The sequence below is a fragment of the Danio rerio genome, chromosome 3, assembly GCF_049306965.1.
Source record: "Danio rerio strain Tuebingen ecotype United States chromosome 3, GRCz12tu, whole genome shotgun sequence".
Lineage (NCBI taxonomy): Eukaryota > Metazoa > Chordata > Actinopteri > Cypriniformes > Danionidae > Danio > Danio rerio.
In genome coordinates, this window is record NC_133178.1 from 41746536 (window position 1) to 41764197 (window position 17662).

Consider the following 17662-nt stretch of genomic DNA (forward strand, 5'->3'; position numbering starts at 1 on the left):
ACGCTGTTGGGGTTCATATTCTTTGAACTCTATCAGCTGAAATATTTATCCACTCAATTTACACAGTTTTTTATTCATGTATGTTTGTTGAATCAGCTCTCTGTGCCCCTGTCGTAAATTACTGGAGTTCAGCAAAAAGGCTACAGTAAATACCAAGGGTTCATTAAAAGTCTGCAATATGCTGTGGATTTATGAAACATGTGGCCTTTTGGCTTGTGATGATGCAAGTGTGGAAACCACGCAGGTTTTATCTTTTTGAGTTCATGAAAAAATAATAAGAGGAGGCATTTCACTCGACAGACATATTGCTCAGTGTCAGGGGATATTTGGGTCAAGCCTTCTGGTGTCTGATGAATAGAAAGAGGCCAAGAGGTGGTCAATCCTGTTCAGATATGCCCATCAGTTCTGAACAATTCAGACACCCTCGGGCCACCAGTGCGGAATAGGTTTGATCACAGAAAGCCTGAAGCCATTGTTCAATCTGTGTGCACGTTTTCTCAGCACTGTTGAGAAGCTGGACGTGTGTTAGTCTCTTAATAAATATTTCATTCATTTGAGGCAAAAATGTGTTCTGAAATATATAATAATCAGAGTCTACAAGGAGGTTTGGGTAGTTCTTGTGGAGAATTCACACACCTGTTCATCTTTTGTTGTGGAAGTGCATCATTTAAAATCTTTGCTCATGGATAGGTAGTTTTAAGTTAATCACAAGAATATCATTGCACCAGCTGTTGGTAACACATCAATTAAAGGTGATGTAGATAAACGTTCAATGCACTTACTAATTACATAACAGTATGTATAATTACACGTAACTAAACCTATCCCGCATTTTAATTCTAACTATGTAGTTAATATATTTAGTTAATATTAAAGTGTAAGCAAAAAGTCTATAAAACTATTTTTGTTAGAATATATATATATATATATATATATATATATATATATATATATATATATATATATATATATATATATATATATATAAGAAAAAAGTTTGTGCACCCCTGGACTATAGTGGCACCATCAACTATTACTCCTAATGACATATACTGTCATTAATGATTTGTGATGTTTGCATCCAGATGGAGTAGTTAGCATGCACCAACAGGGACTAATGGGGCAATGCTAATCAGCCAAATCTTGACCCCTTGATGGAGGAAGTGTCACTATAAAGTCCTCAGAGGAAGTCCCAGAATTTTCCACATTATGCTTTATTCATTCTCTGTATTGGGAAGAAAAAAATGACCTTCACTTTTTTCATTCTCTGCATATGTATTAACAGAATGCATATTCAAATGAAAGCAATAGCGTGGTCATTATTCTGCTGTCCGTTTCCTGACTATTAAAATGCATTGCATCAACTATGACTTCATGTTTAGTTTGTTGCAAGCTGCTACACAGCAGACCACTGTTACAATCCTTAATGACAATGTGAAGTAGCTTGTTCAAATAAATTAAAGCAGGGTCATGCACAGGAAAGCTGGCTTTCATTATGTCCCTGACATCTCGGTCACTACAAAGACGTTCTTTGTGATTAAAACTCCCATGGCGAAGGTAACAAAGCACAAGTGCTATTCGTTTCAAATGTGCATTAATCTTAGAATATTGTGCAGATGTCCATGAAACATTAGCGTTCATTAATATGCAAATGCATATATCACATGTGCTGCGGGGTATAAGTGCATATAAAGTCAGAATTATTAGCCCCCTTTAAATTTTTTTCTTCTTTTTTAAATATTTTCCAAATGATGTTTAACAGAGCAAGGAAATTTTCACAGTATGTCTGACAATATTTTTTCTTGTGGAGAAAGTCTTATTTGTTTTATTTCAGCTAAAATAAAAGCAGTTTAAAATTTTTTAAACACAATTTTAGGGACAAAATTATTAGCCGCTTCAAGCTATATTTTTTCTCGATAATCTACAGAACAAACCACTGTTATACAATAACTTGCCTAATTACCCCTTACCTACCTAGGTAACCCAGTTAACCCAGTTAAGCCTTTAAATGTCACTTTAAGCTGTGTAGAAGTGTCTTGAAAAATATCTGTTAAAATATTATTTACTGTCACCATGGCAAAGATAAAATAAATCAGTTAGTAGAGATGAGTTATTAAAACTATTATGTTCAGAAATGTGTTGAAAAAATGTGCTCCCCGTTAAACAGAAATTGGGGAAAAAATAAACCAGCGGTCTAAAAATTCAGGGGGGCTAATAATTCTGACTGTATATAATGACAGTGATTTAGTGTCTCCACCCATACCAAGTAATAAATGATGGTTTAAATGCTTTTTCATTGTTTCAACACGCCTCAGTCAACTTTTTTTCTGTCAATACAGTTATTGTTCGTACTTTGACAGCCACAAACATCATTGTCATTCCACATTCGGCAGCTGTGCTGTTACACCCAAGGATTTGCAGATAGTGTGATCTGTGTAAACAACTCAGTGTAAATTTACATCCAATAATCCAAATGAATGTGAGGTACTGTCAAATCCCTTCTAAAGGAACTGAATCAATGTTAAGCCTCTGCAGATAAATATATACAAATAAACTAATTCTCATTGGCTGCTTTATTAGATGCACACTCTCAGAAATAAAGGTACACAAGCTGTAACTGGGGTGATATCGTTTCAAAAGGCACACATTTGTATACTTAAAGGGTCATTATTTGTACCTCAAATGTATATTTAAGTACCTAAAAGTTTTAAGAGGAACACTTTTGAACTTTTTAGTACCAATATGTACCCTTAAGATATTAATATGAATCTTTAAGGTGAAAAATTTTATTTTCAGAGAAGGTACCACACCTGTGACAGCTTGTGTACCTTTATTTCTGAAAGTGCACCTGTTGTTAACTGCTTGTTAAAGCAAATATCTACATCTGCATTTAGGCACATATGGACTCTGTCCTAAAATCACCCCATACCCTCATTCACTATTCCCTACATAAGTCCACTAATATAGTGCACTTAAAGGAGTGAATAAAAATGAGTTAGTGAGTTCGATTACTAAGTGTGCTGGAAGGGATGCCGTTTGGTTTGTGCATTGTTTCTAAATCCGTTCTTGGTTGAACCTTGTGACAGTTATTTACCACAGACCTGTTTATTAGTAATGAAACTAAATTTTTTGATTTCTCTTGTGTACACGAACATTAATTTAACATCAATCAATCCATCCATTTTCGATCGGCTTAGTCTCTGATTTATCAGGAGTCGCCACAGCGGAATGAACCACCAACTACTCCTGGCATATGTTGCAACACAGGCTCATTGTGAGTATATGGCCCCGTATACATTTCTGGAGAGAGTAAATTATGTACCCAGAGATAGGTGTGGCTGCATTTCCTCTTTAAAATGAACGCTACTGGGCGGTATTACGCTGCGGACGGCTTCTGGGTTTTTTTTTACTAGCTGACCGCTTACCTTCGTGTGGACGGCTTTTCTGCTGTTACTAGTTTGCCCAGTAATTTGCCACGTATGTTGTCAAACTTGAGCCGTAGAAAAGAGCTGACCATAATGACAGGATTTGAGTCCAGCAAAGACCAGTTCTAGAAAGCAGGTAAAACAAAAACTAAAGGCAAAAACTAAAATAAACAAATAATGTAAATAACAGGCTGAGAATGTGGTAAAATCTGAAAACATGGTAAAAATCAGGCAGCTGCCAGGGCTTTTCTTTTTCTGGATTGCTTTTGAAAACACTGTCATTTTGGTTTAGGGAAGGCAGTGGGAGGGTCAATCGATGCTTTTGAAAAAACTATTGGTTGGATTTAAGGGGGTTGGTGGATCAGTCTGTCAGTCAATAGCAACCTCTGGTGGACTTACGTGAGAACAGCTAGTGTGAATGGCACTGCAGAGAGAAATTTGACAGAGAGATCTGCAAAAGTGTACACAGCGGCCTCTGGGGAATTTGTGAAAACAAAAACTAAAAAAAAACGTAGGTCTTGTGACATATTTTGCGATCTCTAGAAATGTTTACAGGTTTGCGGATCCATAATGAGTTTGAGTTGCATATGTTTTACACAGTGGATTCCCTTCCAGATGCGACCCTGGGAAAGTTAGTTTAACATTCATTCATTAATTTTCTTTTTGGCTTAGTTCCTTTATTTATACAGGGTTATTAATTTATTAATACTGCATGTCTTTGGACTTTGGGGGAAATCGGAGCACTCGGAGAAAACCCACGCAAAAGCATGGAGAACATGCAAACTCCACACAAAAATACCAACTAAATAAATAAATGGTATATCTTCTGTTATTTGTCTTCTGTATTTATCTAAATTAGTCTAATCCTCTTTAATTTAACTATTCCTTGAATAATTTATATTTTTAAAATAATCCACGAAAGGTTGCCAGATTTTATAGAATTTGTCCTCTTTCTTTTTAGAGAGAATCTGATTTTCTCTTGTTCCAAATGTTTCATTACATCCCTCATTAGATGTATATACTGTGTGTAGGAGCAGCTTTCTGTTTCCAGTTCAAAATTAAATATTAATTTATTTCGAAACCTAAACCAGAAGGATTCTGCTGTGGATACCTTCTTGTGGTCAGATACAGAAAATCATTCTGCAAGCAAATTTTCACAGTGCATTATATATCTAGCCATTTAGTGTTAACGGTTTGTACACTTATTTATATGGTGCATTGTGGGATTGATTGAGTTCGCTTCAGAATGTCGACTATGGTTTTGGACAGCAGTACAAATGGCTGATCTGTCAAATAGTGCACTGTTGAAGGGAATAGGGGTGATTTTAGATATAGCCATAGTCAAGACAATCTGCTGAAATGGTGTAAGGGTTTGGAGGAGATTTTATACCTCAATATTATTGTTGTCTATGTCCATCTCTTTATTACCACAAAATACTTGTCTTGTGATGGCTACTTTCCTCAGGATAATGACCAATGCAACAAATAATCTCAAACTTTATTCACTATAACCAAATGGCTTCCGAAAATCACCAAACTTCAATTCAATAGAGAAACATGGGTTGTGCTGGATTAGGAGATTTACATCATGGATCTGCAGCTGACAAATCTGAAGCAACTGTGTGATGCTGTCAGGTCAATATGGACTAAAATCTTTGAGTTTTCCAGCACCCCATTGAATCAGGGCCAGGACGATTTAGGGTTGTTCTGAAGGGAAAAGTGGTCAAACCTGATACAACTAAAAATGGTCATTGTATTTTATTGTATTTTCATTCGCAGGACAATTAAAGATTTTTAAAGATAACAAATTGTTTTCTGATATGTCAATATAGTAGGTATGTGGCTTGGGTAAGCTCAAAAAATTCTCCAGAATTCTCCATACTCATTCATAACCACAGAAATTACCCTTACAATAAAACACTTTGTATTGACCATATTTGGAACACTCATGAATATCAATGAGGTCTGCTCTGAAGTCTGCAGCTTGTCAGTGGCAGTGCCTGCTTACTCCCTATATATACAGTTGTAGTGTAAATGATTAGCCCCCCTTTGTATTTTTTTTTCTTTTTTAAATATTTCTAATACTAATAATGTTTAAGAGGGCAAGGACATTTTCACAGTATGTCAGATAATATTTTTTTCTTCTGAAGAAAGTCTTATTTGTTTTATTTCGGCTAGAATGAAAGCAGTTTTACATTTTTAACACCATTTTAAGACAAAATTATTAGCCCCTTTAAGCTATATTTTTGATAGTCTACAGAACAAACCATTATTATACAATAACGTGCCTAATTACCCTAAAATGGCTAAATAACTGAATAAATTTTCTTTCCAGAAATTGGGAAAAAAAATAAACAGGGGGGCTAATAATTCTGACTTATATATATATATATTGAACATTTGGTAAGTGGCCAATCAAGATCAGCCTGAAGCATGCATATTAATGTTTATTAATCATTAATAAGCAGCAATTATATAATCTGTGTTTTGTTTTGCTTGGCCTGTTTTTTTACCAAGACTTTACACTCACAGGATTTAAATGAGAACGAGAAAACATTTTTTTTTTTTTTTTTTTTTTTGTGAGGCACAAGGTAAGTCATTTCCACATACTGAGCTCCTATTATTCAATATGCCTATAGGTATATCCAGATCTTCATTATATAACACTTTTAATAAAATCAGTGGAAGAATTCTTTCCCAATCTTTCCTAAACAATTTCTCAAACTAATTAAAAAATTGCAATAGTTCAGTACAGACCAGATTTAGACCAGAGATGCCCAAAGGAGGGCCCACAGTGCAAAGATGGCCCATGGTAACCTTTGGTTAGGCCCAGCATGCCATCTGAAAAGAGATGGAGAATGTTATGGAGTTGGTTGGGGTGAACGCCTTTGACAGAGATTGTCTTTTCGAATTGTAATGTATACCCTTTTGTTTCTTTTTTTAACTGAGGATCTACAAAAAAATCGAACTAAAATTAAAGGCTTCGTATAAATCAGATGTTTAAAATTTCAATATTCTCACTTGACAGATAGAGGACAATGCACAAGTCATCTGTAAGCAAATTAAGGCAAAGACAGAAGCAGCTCAACTGTATTCAGTAATGAGCTCCATTGTTTTATAAATGGTGTGGTTTATGTTTTACTATAATAAGTTCATTATAAAATGTTAATGTAATATAATTTATTTTAAAGCAACTTTTTTCTAGTTATTTTTAAATAATAAGCAAACAAATGAGCAAATGTTATGTAATACGGTTTGGTATATTTAATTTCGGCCCACAACCCTCAGTCAAGTTTGGTTTTTCGGCCGTTTATAAGAAACGGTTTGGGCACCCCTGCTTTAGACAATTTCCAAGAGCATGGCTAAATTGAAGAGAAAAAACGACAAAATTTGCATACTTGATGGATTATAATCTCTGAAAACGTTGTAGGCTATATGCAAATTTGAATGAAAGTCTTAATGAATGAAGCTGCTTGTGAAAATGAGGTCCATTCTGTTCAGCTCAAACGCCTTGAGTCTATATTTGTTTACAGTTTCAATTGATCATGGCAGCAGTAATTCATCAAGCGATGATCATATTATGAAGAAGAGCATTAAGCAATGGAAAACTTAGACTCGCAGCGTATACAATTTCACTTTCAACATGTTAAAGAAGAGTTGCTTGGATGGTGGACTGATCCTACACAGTCCCATTGAAGAACTGTATGTCGAATCAGTAGTTTGCATTGCATACTTCACAGCCTTAAGCAACCCACACAGATTGGGCATCATGCACCCAGCACAGATTTTGTAGATGTGTTCACATTGTTACCTCGTTTGCATAATTTCTTTAGTGAATCAGGAGGTAAAACTACCCAGACAGCACGTGCACATAAATGGCGCCATCAGCAGCCATGATTCCCTCTTATTGAATTCCCTCCTCCGTCTTGCACTTGGAGAAATAAGGACTGCTTTCGCACAGATCATTATTATGTGGGACTCCAGCAGCAAAGGGCCAGCGGTTCGGCGTATGCCCATAATGACTTTATCGGGTGCCTTCATCTGCATACAATCATACGGTGCAGCCAGCCATTAAAAGGTGCAGGGATTAAGACAACCTGCAAGACTGATGAGCAGTCGACATCCGTTTGAACATCCAGGCGGGAAATTATCAGTCAATCGCCGGCGCTGAGAATGTGTCGCCGCTGTCTACTTATCAAAGACAACCTCTCAAATGCAGATGAAATCAATGCACTGCCATAATGCTAAGGTGATTTATTACAGGCAATATTTTGGCTTTTTTGCATAGCTTGAGCACAATCTGCTAGCAATTAAGTGGATGGATGGATGGATGGATGGATGGATGGATGGATGGATGGATGGATGGATGGATGGATGGATGGATGGATGGATGGATGGATGGATGGATGGATAGATAGATAGATAGATAGATAGATAGATAGATAGATAGATAGATAGATAGATAGATAGATAGATAGATAGATAGATAGATAGATAGATAGATAAATAGATAGACAATTCACATTAAACACTTACAAATGGATGGATGGATGGATGGATGGATGGATGGATGGATGGATGGATGGATGGATGGATGGATGGATGGATGGATGGATGGATGGAAGGATGGAAGAATAAATGGATGAATGTCAGCCTCTGAATGTATTGCTTAGAAATGCAAGCACAAAAGTTCTCATTATTTTATCTAGAAACAGATGGTACGGAGCCAATTAGTTAATGAATTTACATTATTAGTATTTGGGATTTTGCCGCTGGCCTCGGTGCAATCTCTAACAATGCTTCTTGTGTTCTGCTACTTGGCAAATGATGTTCTTACCAAGCAGGACGTCTGTACATGCATCATAAGCCTGCATCTGGGGGAGGATGATATTCTCCCAGCAGCCTGTTTTCCCAAAGCCTTTATACCCAATTTCTTTCATAAAAGGAGAGATTTTTTTTGTAAATAAGTTACACAAAAGAATTATTAGTTGTTGGTTTTTGGCAGCAGGTGAATCCAGTGAAATCCTTGTTATTTGTAAAATTATTTGAAGAAGAAAAAAGTTTCTTAATTGAATTCAGAATGCTTAGTGCCAGTATTATTATTAAGAAAAAACATGTTAAATATGAACTTAACATTATTTATCTCTTTCACCTTGACAAAATCGACGAGAAAATTGACAGCTCTGAGAAAACTGCTGTTAAGAAAGCATTTAATCAAAGCGATATGAAAAAGTTTGCATAAGATCTGCAATTCACCGGCATCACATGGACAGATGAGTTTATTATAATTGTACTATTATGATGGATTTTAAGCTGATTATGTTGTATATTAATGTATGTATGTAATGTATGTTTGGTTACTGTAACTGAGGGAGGCTTTCACAGAGGAGCGTATCAAAATGCAGATTGATTAAACAGAATGGTTAACACAGCAGCAATCAAGTTCATACAGATAATACAGACGTTGTCGTTGATGAACAGGCAAATGGTCGAAACCGTAGAAAGGTAGGATAAACAAGGAACAAGGTTATAGGAATAAATTACATAAAACTTAAGAAGGATCAAAGAACATGGCTAGAGATAGAAATTAATCGCTTTGTAAAGTTGCAGGTTCGTTTCACTAGCAAAACAAACAAATAACACTGCAATGTGTGTGTGGGCAAATGTGGTGTATAAATAGTCTCTGTAATAAGTCCTGAGCAGCTTCAGTTGTGAGTGTTTGCAATCAGACAGGATCAGGAACTGGTGTGTGTGTGCGATGCATGCTGTGATTTGTAGTCCATTTTGTGGCAGAGTAGTTCCCCAGCAATCTGCAGTAGCTACATCATGGTGATTATAACAGTTACAAGCTGTTCACACAACAGAAATAGAATATTTTAAATGTTATAAGAAAGTAATTTTAATAACTTGCATGTACATTACTTTAAAAGGCACCTATTTTACCACTTTTTCAAGATTTAAGATAAGTCTTTTGTGTCTCCAAAATGTGTCTATAAAGTTTCAGCTCAAAACACCCATCAGATCATTTATTATGCCTTTCAGAATGCTGAATTTTCTGCTCTGAACACACTGTAGCTGATTTTGTGGCCTGTGCCTTTAATGCTGGTTCTCCAGGCATTCTCATATAATGTTTGGGAGAAATACTACAGTAAGATCTTATGCAATGATTATTTGATGTATTTGCTGTGGAGTTAAATCAAACCTTTCTGCAATGATTAGTAACACACAATGTTGTTAAAAAGTTCACACACACACACACACACACACACACACACACAGCGCACATTTAACTTTGCACTGTTTTTGTACAGCAAATGTCACAGGATACAGGTCTTCTTTTATAATTGAGCTGCATGCGACTGTTGTGATAACAGATGATCACAGCAAGCTCAACAGATCTTTTAATCCCAGTTACTTTGCACACACCCTGTCTTGTGGATATGATTATATGTGTTACTACTGAGACATGTTAATACGCGGCAGTCAATCAATTTGATGGGCGGGGAAACCGCAATCCTATGTCACATTGCGGTGGAAGGGATTTGGATCCTAAAAAGACACTTATTGGGCTTCTATCACTCCAATATGACTGTGGAAACACTACACCTAAACACAATTCTGTCCAAACAGCTTACAAAAGATGATATTCATCACAAGTGCCCTATAAAATAATACATTAATTTAGCTTTATTGTACATTAGAGTTCAGGGCACATACCTAATGTGAGGTCATGTATTTACTAGCATGAACAAACATTGAAAATGCTTGTATATAATTTATTTATTATAGCTCAGTCTTTACTAATGCATTATTAAATCAAATGCTGTGCTTAATGCTAACATGTCCACTGTGAGATAACAAGAACAACTGTATTTTACTTAACTTACATTAAAGAGCCCATATTATGGGTTTTTGAAAATTCCCCTCCATGTAGTGTGTAACACAGCTCTAAGTGAAGTGAAGTATCCAGCTAAGGCTTAAATCTGTAAGAATACAGTGTTTAAAACGGTTGATTCATCAATTAAAGAGTCGACTCATAGTGCTTCAAACGAGTCGCCTTGATATCGAGTCATTAGGTGTTTCGCCATGACGTGCGAACGAAACCAAGTTATTCACGTGCACGCGCAAACCCGGGAGATTTCAAACCTGAGGCGCCGCCCTCTGACGCAGAAACCCAGACACACACACACACCCACAAACACATGCACACAAACATGCCGGTCGATTGAAGTCACACTGCAGATGGATATTATATTGAGTCTCTACCCAAAGATGAAACATCAGCATTATAACCAAGCAGTTGGAAACTACTGGAAACTACATGCTACAAAGAATACTTCATCTGCGTTTGTTAAAGGAAGGATCAGTAAAGAGTAAGTTAACTTACTGCTGGTCATGTCAGGATCGGTTTCTTCCTCCATTTCTCAAGTGTAAGTACGTGCGATTAAAGTTGTTGGCTCTAGCTTGCAAATGTATTTAGTTGTGAATTGTTACTTGTAACCGCGTGTACTGTATCAGGTTAACTGGCTATATTCTCTTATCGCGTGCAAAGTCACGTTAAAAACGAGACGCGTGCTGCTTCGTTTATGGAGCTCCGTGGTAGAGGTCTGCATTCCCGCGGCTGTCCCCGCGCCAGATTTCTGCGGCGCGGGAATAAATTTCCGAATAAATCGCGGGAGCAGTCGGTAACGGGTTTAATTTGGGACGGGAGAGGGCTGTCTAGCAATATCACGGATATTGCCATGCAAATGAGAAAGAGAGAGTTTTGCCTGTGTGTCTGCTTGGTGCTTGTGTGTATATGTGTGTGTGTGTGTGTGTGTGTGTGTGTGTGTGTCTGTGTGTAACCACTATATAGTGAGCACGCTAGCATTAGTCGGCAGGAGAAGCACTTTAGCAGCATCTAGACCAGCAGCCTGTAAGTACATTTAAGATTTGTTTCAGTTGTTGTGTATGGTTTGAGGACTTGTTTCCAGCTGTTTGTGTAAAGTTGTAGGACATTTAAACTTGCTTTCAGTTGTGTATAATACTAGAAGTTGTTTAGCCACTGTTTCCTTGGTTACTATAAGAGCTTGTGGAGCGAACGCAGATGCGGTTTCGCGTCGTCCGCCTCAGTTTCGGCCCTTGTTTTGACTCTCGAGGCGTGTCCAGCTGAATTCAATCAGCTAGTGCTTTGGGGTTATATAAACAACTAGTTCACCGCGGCAGCGGTCGCGGCAGCCTCGTGTGAAGACCGCCTCGTGTGAAGACCGACGAGGGTAAAGACCATCGACTCTACCTGCGCGACTAAGACCGACGAGGGTAAAGACCATCGACTCTACCTGCGCGACTAAGACCGACGAGGGTAAAGACCATCGACTCTACCTGCGCGACTCCACCGAGCAAAGACACCGACAAAGCACTTGAGTACTTTACTTTCTTGTTTTACTTTATCTTTTGTTGTCAGTGCACTTTTATTATGTGTTTTCTAATTCCTGTTGTTACTAACACTCGCAAAACACGGGAGGTACGCTGCAGGCGTAATCCTCACAACCTTCGTTCAATACATGTATCTACTATTTCACAACTCTCTCTCTCCGTGGGCCTCTGGAATTGTCAATCAGCTGTTAACAAGGCTGATTTTATTACCTCCATAGCTACATATTCTGACTATAATCTCATGGCTCTAACTGAGACCTGGTTGAGGCCGGAGGACACTGCTACACATGCTACTCTTTCTGCTAATTTCTCTTTTTCCCACACTCCTCGTCAGACAGGGAGAGGGGGTGGGACTGGACTACTAATTTCCAAAGAATGGAAATTTACTCTGATACCGTCCCTGCCAACAATCAGCTCCTTTGAATTCCATGCAGTCACCATTATCCACCCCTTCTACATAAATGTGGTTGTCATCTACCGCCCACCAGGTAAATTAGGTCACTTCCTAGATGAACTGGATGTTCTTCTCTCATCTTTTTCTAATTTTGCCACTCCCTTATTGGTGCTAGGTGACTTCAACATTTACGTTGACAAACCGCAAGCTGCAGACTTTCAGACTTTGCTTGCCTCTTTTGACCTAAAAAGAGCACCTACTTCTGCTACCCACAAATCAGGTAATCAGCTAGACCTTATTTACACACGACACTGCTTCACTGATCAAACAATAGTAACTCCACTACAAATATCTGATCATTTCCTTCTGTCTCTCAACATCCACATTACTCCTGAGCCGCCACACACTCCAACACTGGTTACCTTTCGCAGAAACCTACGATCTCTCTCACCCAATAGACTATCCACCATTGTTTCAGACTCTCTTCCTCCATCTCGCAAACTCACTGCACTTGATTCGAACAGTGCCACTAATACACTCTGCTCCACACTAGCATCATGTCTAGACCGATTATGTCCTCTTGCATCCAGGCCAGCCCGTGCCAGTCCTCCTGCACCCTGGCTCTCGAATGCTCTCCGTGAGCATCGCTCAAAACTTCGGGCTGCGGAGAGAATTTGGCGGAAAACTACAAATCCTGCACATCTCTTAACATACCAAACTCTTCTGTCCTCTTTCTCAGCTGAGGTTACTTCTGCAAAGCAGACGTATTACCGTCTGAAAATCAACAATGCCACTAATCCTCGCCTACTTTTTAAAACATTTTCCTCCCTCCTCTATCCTCCTCCTCCACCCGCATCCTCCACACTTACTACTGATGACTTTGCTACATTCTTCTGCACCAAAACTGCAAAAATCAGTGCTCAATTTGCTGCACCTACAACAAACACGCAAGATACAACACCAACACCACACACACTCACCTCTTTTTCTCAGCTCTCTGAGTCTGAGGTGTCCAAACTTGTGCTATCTAGCCATGCAACCACCTGTCCACTCGATCCCATTCCCTCTCATCTCTTGCAAGCCATCTCTCCTGCAGTCATACCAACACTGACTCACATAATTAACACATCTCTTGACTCTGGCTTATTCCCCACTACATTTAAGCAGGCTAGGGTAACCCCACTGCTAAAGAAACCCAACCTGGACCATACGCTACTTGAAAACTACAAACCAGTATCCCTGCTTCCATTCATGGCCAAGATTCTGGAGAAAGTAGTGTTCAATCAAGTCCTGGACTTTCTTACTCAAAACAATCTCATGGACAACAAGCAATCCGGCTTTAAGAAAGGCCACTCAACTGAGACTGCCCTGCTCTCGGTCGTGGAGGATCTCAGACTGGCTAAAGCAGACTCTAAATCATCAGTCCTCATTTTGCTGGACTTGTCAGCTGCTTTTGACACTGTCAACCACCAGATCCTGCTATCTACGCTTGAGTCACTGGGCGTTGCGGGCACTGTTATACAATGGTTCAGATCTTACCTCTCTGACAGGTCATTCAGGGTGTCTTGGAGGGGAGAGGTGTCCAACCTACAGCATCTAAACACTGGGGTACCTCAAGGCTCTGTTCTTGGGCCACTTCTCTTCTCCATCTACACATCATCTCTAGGACCAGTCATCCAGAGACATGGATTCTCCTACCACTGCTATGCTGATGATACCCAGCTATACCTCTCTTTTCATCCTGATGATCCCTCGGTTCCAGCTCGTATCTCAGCCTGCCTGTTGGATATTTCACACTGGATGAAAGATCATCATCTTCAGCTGAACCTCGCAAAAACGGAAATGCTTGTAGTTTCTGCCAACCCGACTCTACACCATAACTTTTCAATCCAGATGGATGGGGCAACCATTACTGCATCCAAAATGGTGAAAAGCCTTGGAGTAACGATTGATGACCAACTAAACTTCTCTGACCACATTTCTAGAACTGCTCGATCGTGCAGATTTGCACTCTATAACATCAGAAAGATCCGACCCTTCTTATCTGAACATGCAGCTCAACTCCTTGTTCAAGCTCTTGTTCTCTCCAAACTGGATTACTGCAACTCTCTACTAGCTGGGCTTCCAGCTAACTCTATCAAGCCTCTTCAACTGCTCCAGAATGCAGCAGCACGAGTTGTCTTCAATGAACCTAAACGAGCACATGTCACTCCGCTGCTAGTCCGTTTGCACTGGCTGCCAGTTGCTGCTCGCATCAAATTCAAAACTCTGATGTTTGCCTACAAAGTGACTTCTGGCCTAGCACCTTCTTATCTGCACTCACTTCTGCAGATCTATGTGCCCTCCAGAAACTTGCGTTCTGTGAATGAACGTCGCCTCGTGGTTCCATCCCAAAGAGGGAAAAAATCACTTTCGCGAACGCTCACGCTCAATCTGCCCAGTTGGTGGAATGAACTCCCTAACTGCATCAGAACAGCAGAGTCACTCGCTATTTTCAAGAAACGACTAAAAACTCAACTATTTAGTCTCCACTTCACTTCCTAATCTGCAATTGCCTCTTTGAATATCACACTAACTGTACAAAAAAAAAAAAAAAAACACTACTAACACTTCCCTTCTTAGACTTTACAGACCTGAAACTTGCCTTTAGTACTTATTCATTGTTGCTCTTAGTTGTGTAAATTGCTTCCTTGTCCTCATTTGTAAGTCGCTTTGGATAAAAGCGTCTGCTAAATGACTAAATGTAAATGTAAATGTAAATGTGTGTGTGTGTGTGTGTGTGTGTGTGTGTGTGTGTGTGTGTGTGTGTGTGTGTGTGTGTGTTAGTGCTCACGCGCGCGTATGAGAGAGAGAGAGAGAGAGCTTTGTGTGCTTGGTGATGTGTGTGTGTTTATACAGACAGCTTGGCTGTCTGGACTGTATAGCTGGGTGATTTTTGGTTGTGTTCTCCCCCGCTCTTTAGCGGGATCGGGCGTGGCGGGCAGAAAACGGGGCGGGTTCTCAGGCTAAAACCTGGCAGGTGCGGGCGGGAGCGTTGTTGTCCGGAGGTGTGTGTGTGTTTTTGTGTGTGTGTGGCAGCTAAAATCCACGCCTACACTATCGAGCGTGTATGAACTGTGATTACTTTTTATATTGCTGATTAGCTATTGGGCATTTCACTCTCTGACTGAAGGCAGTCGACCAATCGCGACAGACTGTCATCGGTCCAATCAGCGCAGATTAGCTTCGCGCTAAGGAGGGGTTTGAGAACAAATGAATCACTGGACGATTCATACGGGAGTCGCTGGGATATTTAGGTAAAAATAAATGCAGATAATAAGACCATGAAAGTGTTTTTTGACCTTGTATGCATATTAGACTGTTGTTGGAGACCCTTACAACCAAGATATGACCCTATTTCATGTATAATATGGGCTCTTTAACAAACATGAATAGACTGTTATAAATGTATTGTTTGTTCTTTATTCATGTTTGTAAATGCATTAACTACATATAATAATAATAATAATAATAATACATTTAATTTGTAATGTGCTTTTCTTATACTCAAAGCGCTACAGACAAAATACTAGAACACAGAGCAAGCAAAACAGCACAACAATAAACGATGCAATAAAACAATAAAAATATGAACCATAAGATCGAAATAAAAAGTTAAACAAAATGATCATCAAGTTAAAACTAATGCTAAAAAGGTGAGTCTTAATACGTTTCTTAAAACAGTCCAGAGAGGCAGCATTCCTAATGCTGATGGGGAGTGCATTCCAAAGCTTAGGCACACTGTGTGAAAAAGCCCTCCCACCCATGGACTTGAGATTACACCGTGGCTGATGCAATGTAAGTTCCGATGCAGAACGAAGGCTGCGGGCTGGGGTGGCGAGGGTCACCAGGTCGCAGATGTAACTGGGTGCTAACCCTTGCACTGCTTTGAAAGTTAAAATCAAGGTCTTAAAATCAATCAGTGATTTAACAGGAAGCCAGTGTAATTGTTGTAGCACAGGAGTAATATAGTGGCGTGATGATGTGTGTGTTAGAACCTGTGCAGCAGAATTTTGTATATATTGTAGTCTTCTGAGAGAACTTGTAGGTAAACCCCCAAAAAGTGAATTACAAAAATCTAGACGTGATGTGATGAAGGCATGGATAAGCCTCTCTGCATCAGGTTGTAAGAGAAATGGTCTGATCCGTGCAATATTGTGGAGATGAAAGAAGGCAGTTTTTGTTAAGTGTTTGAAGTAGGAGTTAAAACTGAGCTGTGCATCAAAGAGCACCCCAAGATTACGCACCAGGGTAGAAGGAGACAGTTGAACATTATCAACCTAAAGTGTAAAATCCTTGTACTAGCTAACCTTAGTAATTAATAAGACCTCAATTTTGGAACTGTTTAATTTAAGGAAGATTTTACTCAACCAGAACTTAATTTTCAAAAGACAGGCAAATAAAAACTGACGTAGCAGTGTTAGGATTGGGGCGAACACTTATATAGATTTGAGTGTCATCAGCGTAGCAGTGGTACACCAAGCCATATCCTATATTTAAAGTGGTCGAAGATGGCTCATACAGCACATTACATATACACTAATATGTTTTATTTGTTGTGGCTCATCATAACCAATGCATTGCTATACATTTGCTAATGTGTTCTGATTTGTTTGTACTGTGTTGCTATGCTGTTGCTAGGATGCTGTTCTGTAAGCCAATTTGGAAAAAAAGGCTCACCTGTGTATATTCCCTCATTGGCCCTCGTTTCTGTAGTTTCAGTCTATCCTGGATTACCTGTTTTATAATTCATCAGGTGAAAATGGCAAGTCATTTTCTGCGTAGAAATATAATAGCACATTTCTCAACAAGCCACTTGATTAGAGGTATCATTTCATGTCAGCATAAACGGTGCAGGATAAATGACACTGCAGTTTATTTCTAAATGTTAGACTATTGTTAAAATTTCTACCTATGAGCATTAGTTATAGTGATTCATGCTTTAGCCACGAGGTCCAAACACCCATTCATCATTTGAGATGACTGGGCCACAATCATGTGTAAAACATCAGGGGTGGATTGAAGCGTCCATGTCACACTTGCATTAAGTGTTCATTTTGATCATGGATTATGATTATTAGAATGATTCGTCAATTATTCAGCAGAGTTTGATGGATTGTTCAGCTTTTGTAGTGAATATATCAAACTTCATTTTATTTCTAAGCAAAGAGCAATATGGATTTTTGTAAATACATTCAGACTTTTTTTTTGTAAAATTACTTATATTAAGTCAAGTGAAATCAACAGAAACCAGCCATTTTACACAAACAACCATCTAGAATACTTTAGCAATGCAACAACCTAGAACATCTTATCGATTGCCTAGAAACCACCTAGCAACCGTCCAGAACACAACTACATACTTAGGGTGCTTTTGCACTTGGTTCAA

General features: G+C 38.9%; 1 long non-coding RNA gene across 1 annotated transcript in view; it reads right to left on the reverse strand.

Moving 5' to 3' along the window:
- LOC141381265 (uncharacterized) overlaps window positions 1–14266 on the reverse strand; it is a 60333-nt gene extending 46067 nt beyond the window's left edge. The window contains exons 1-2 of the long non-coding RNA XR_012401174.1: window positions 11763–14266; window positions 11304–11700 (exon numbers count right to left, since the gene is read on the reverse strand). This is a non-coding gene — a long non-coding RNA (uncharacterized lncRNA). The remainder of the gene's footprint in view (window positions 1–11303; window positions 11701–11762) is intronic.
- Window positions 14267–17662: the final 3396 nt, after the last annotated feature.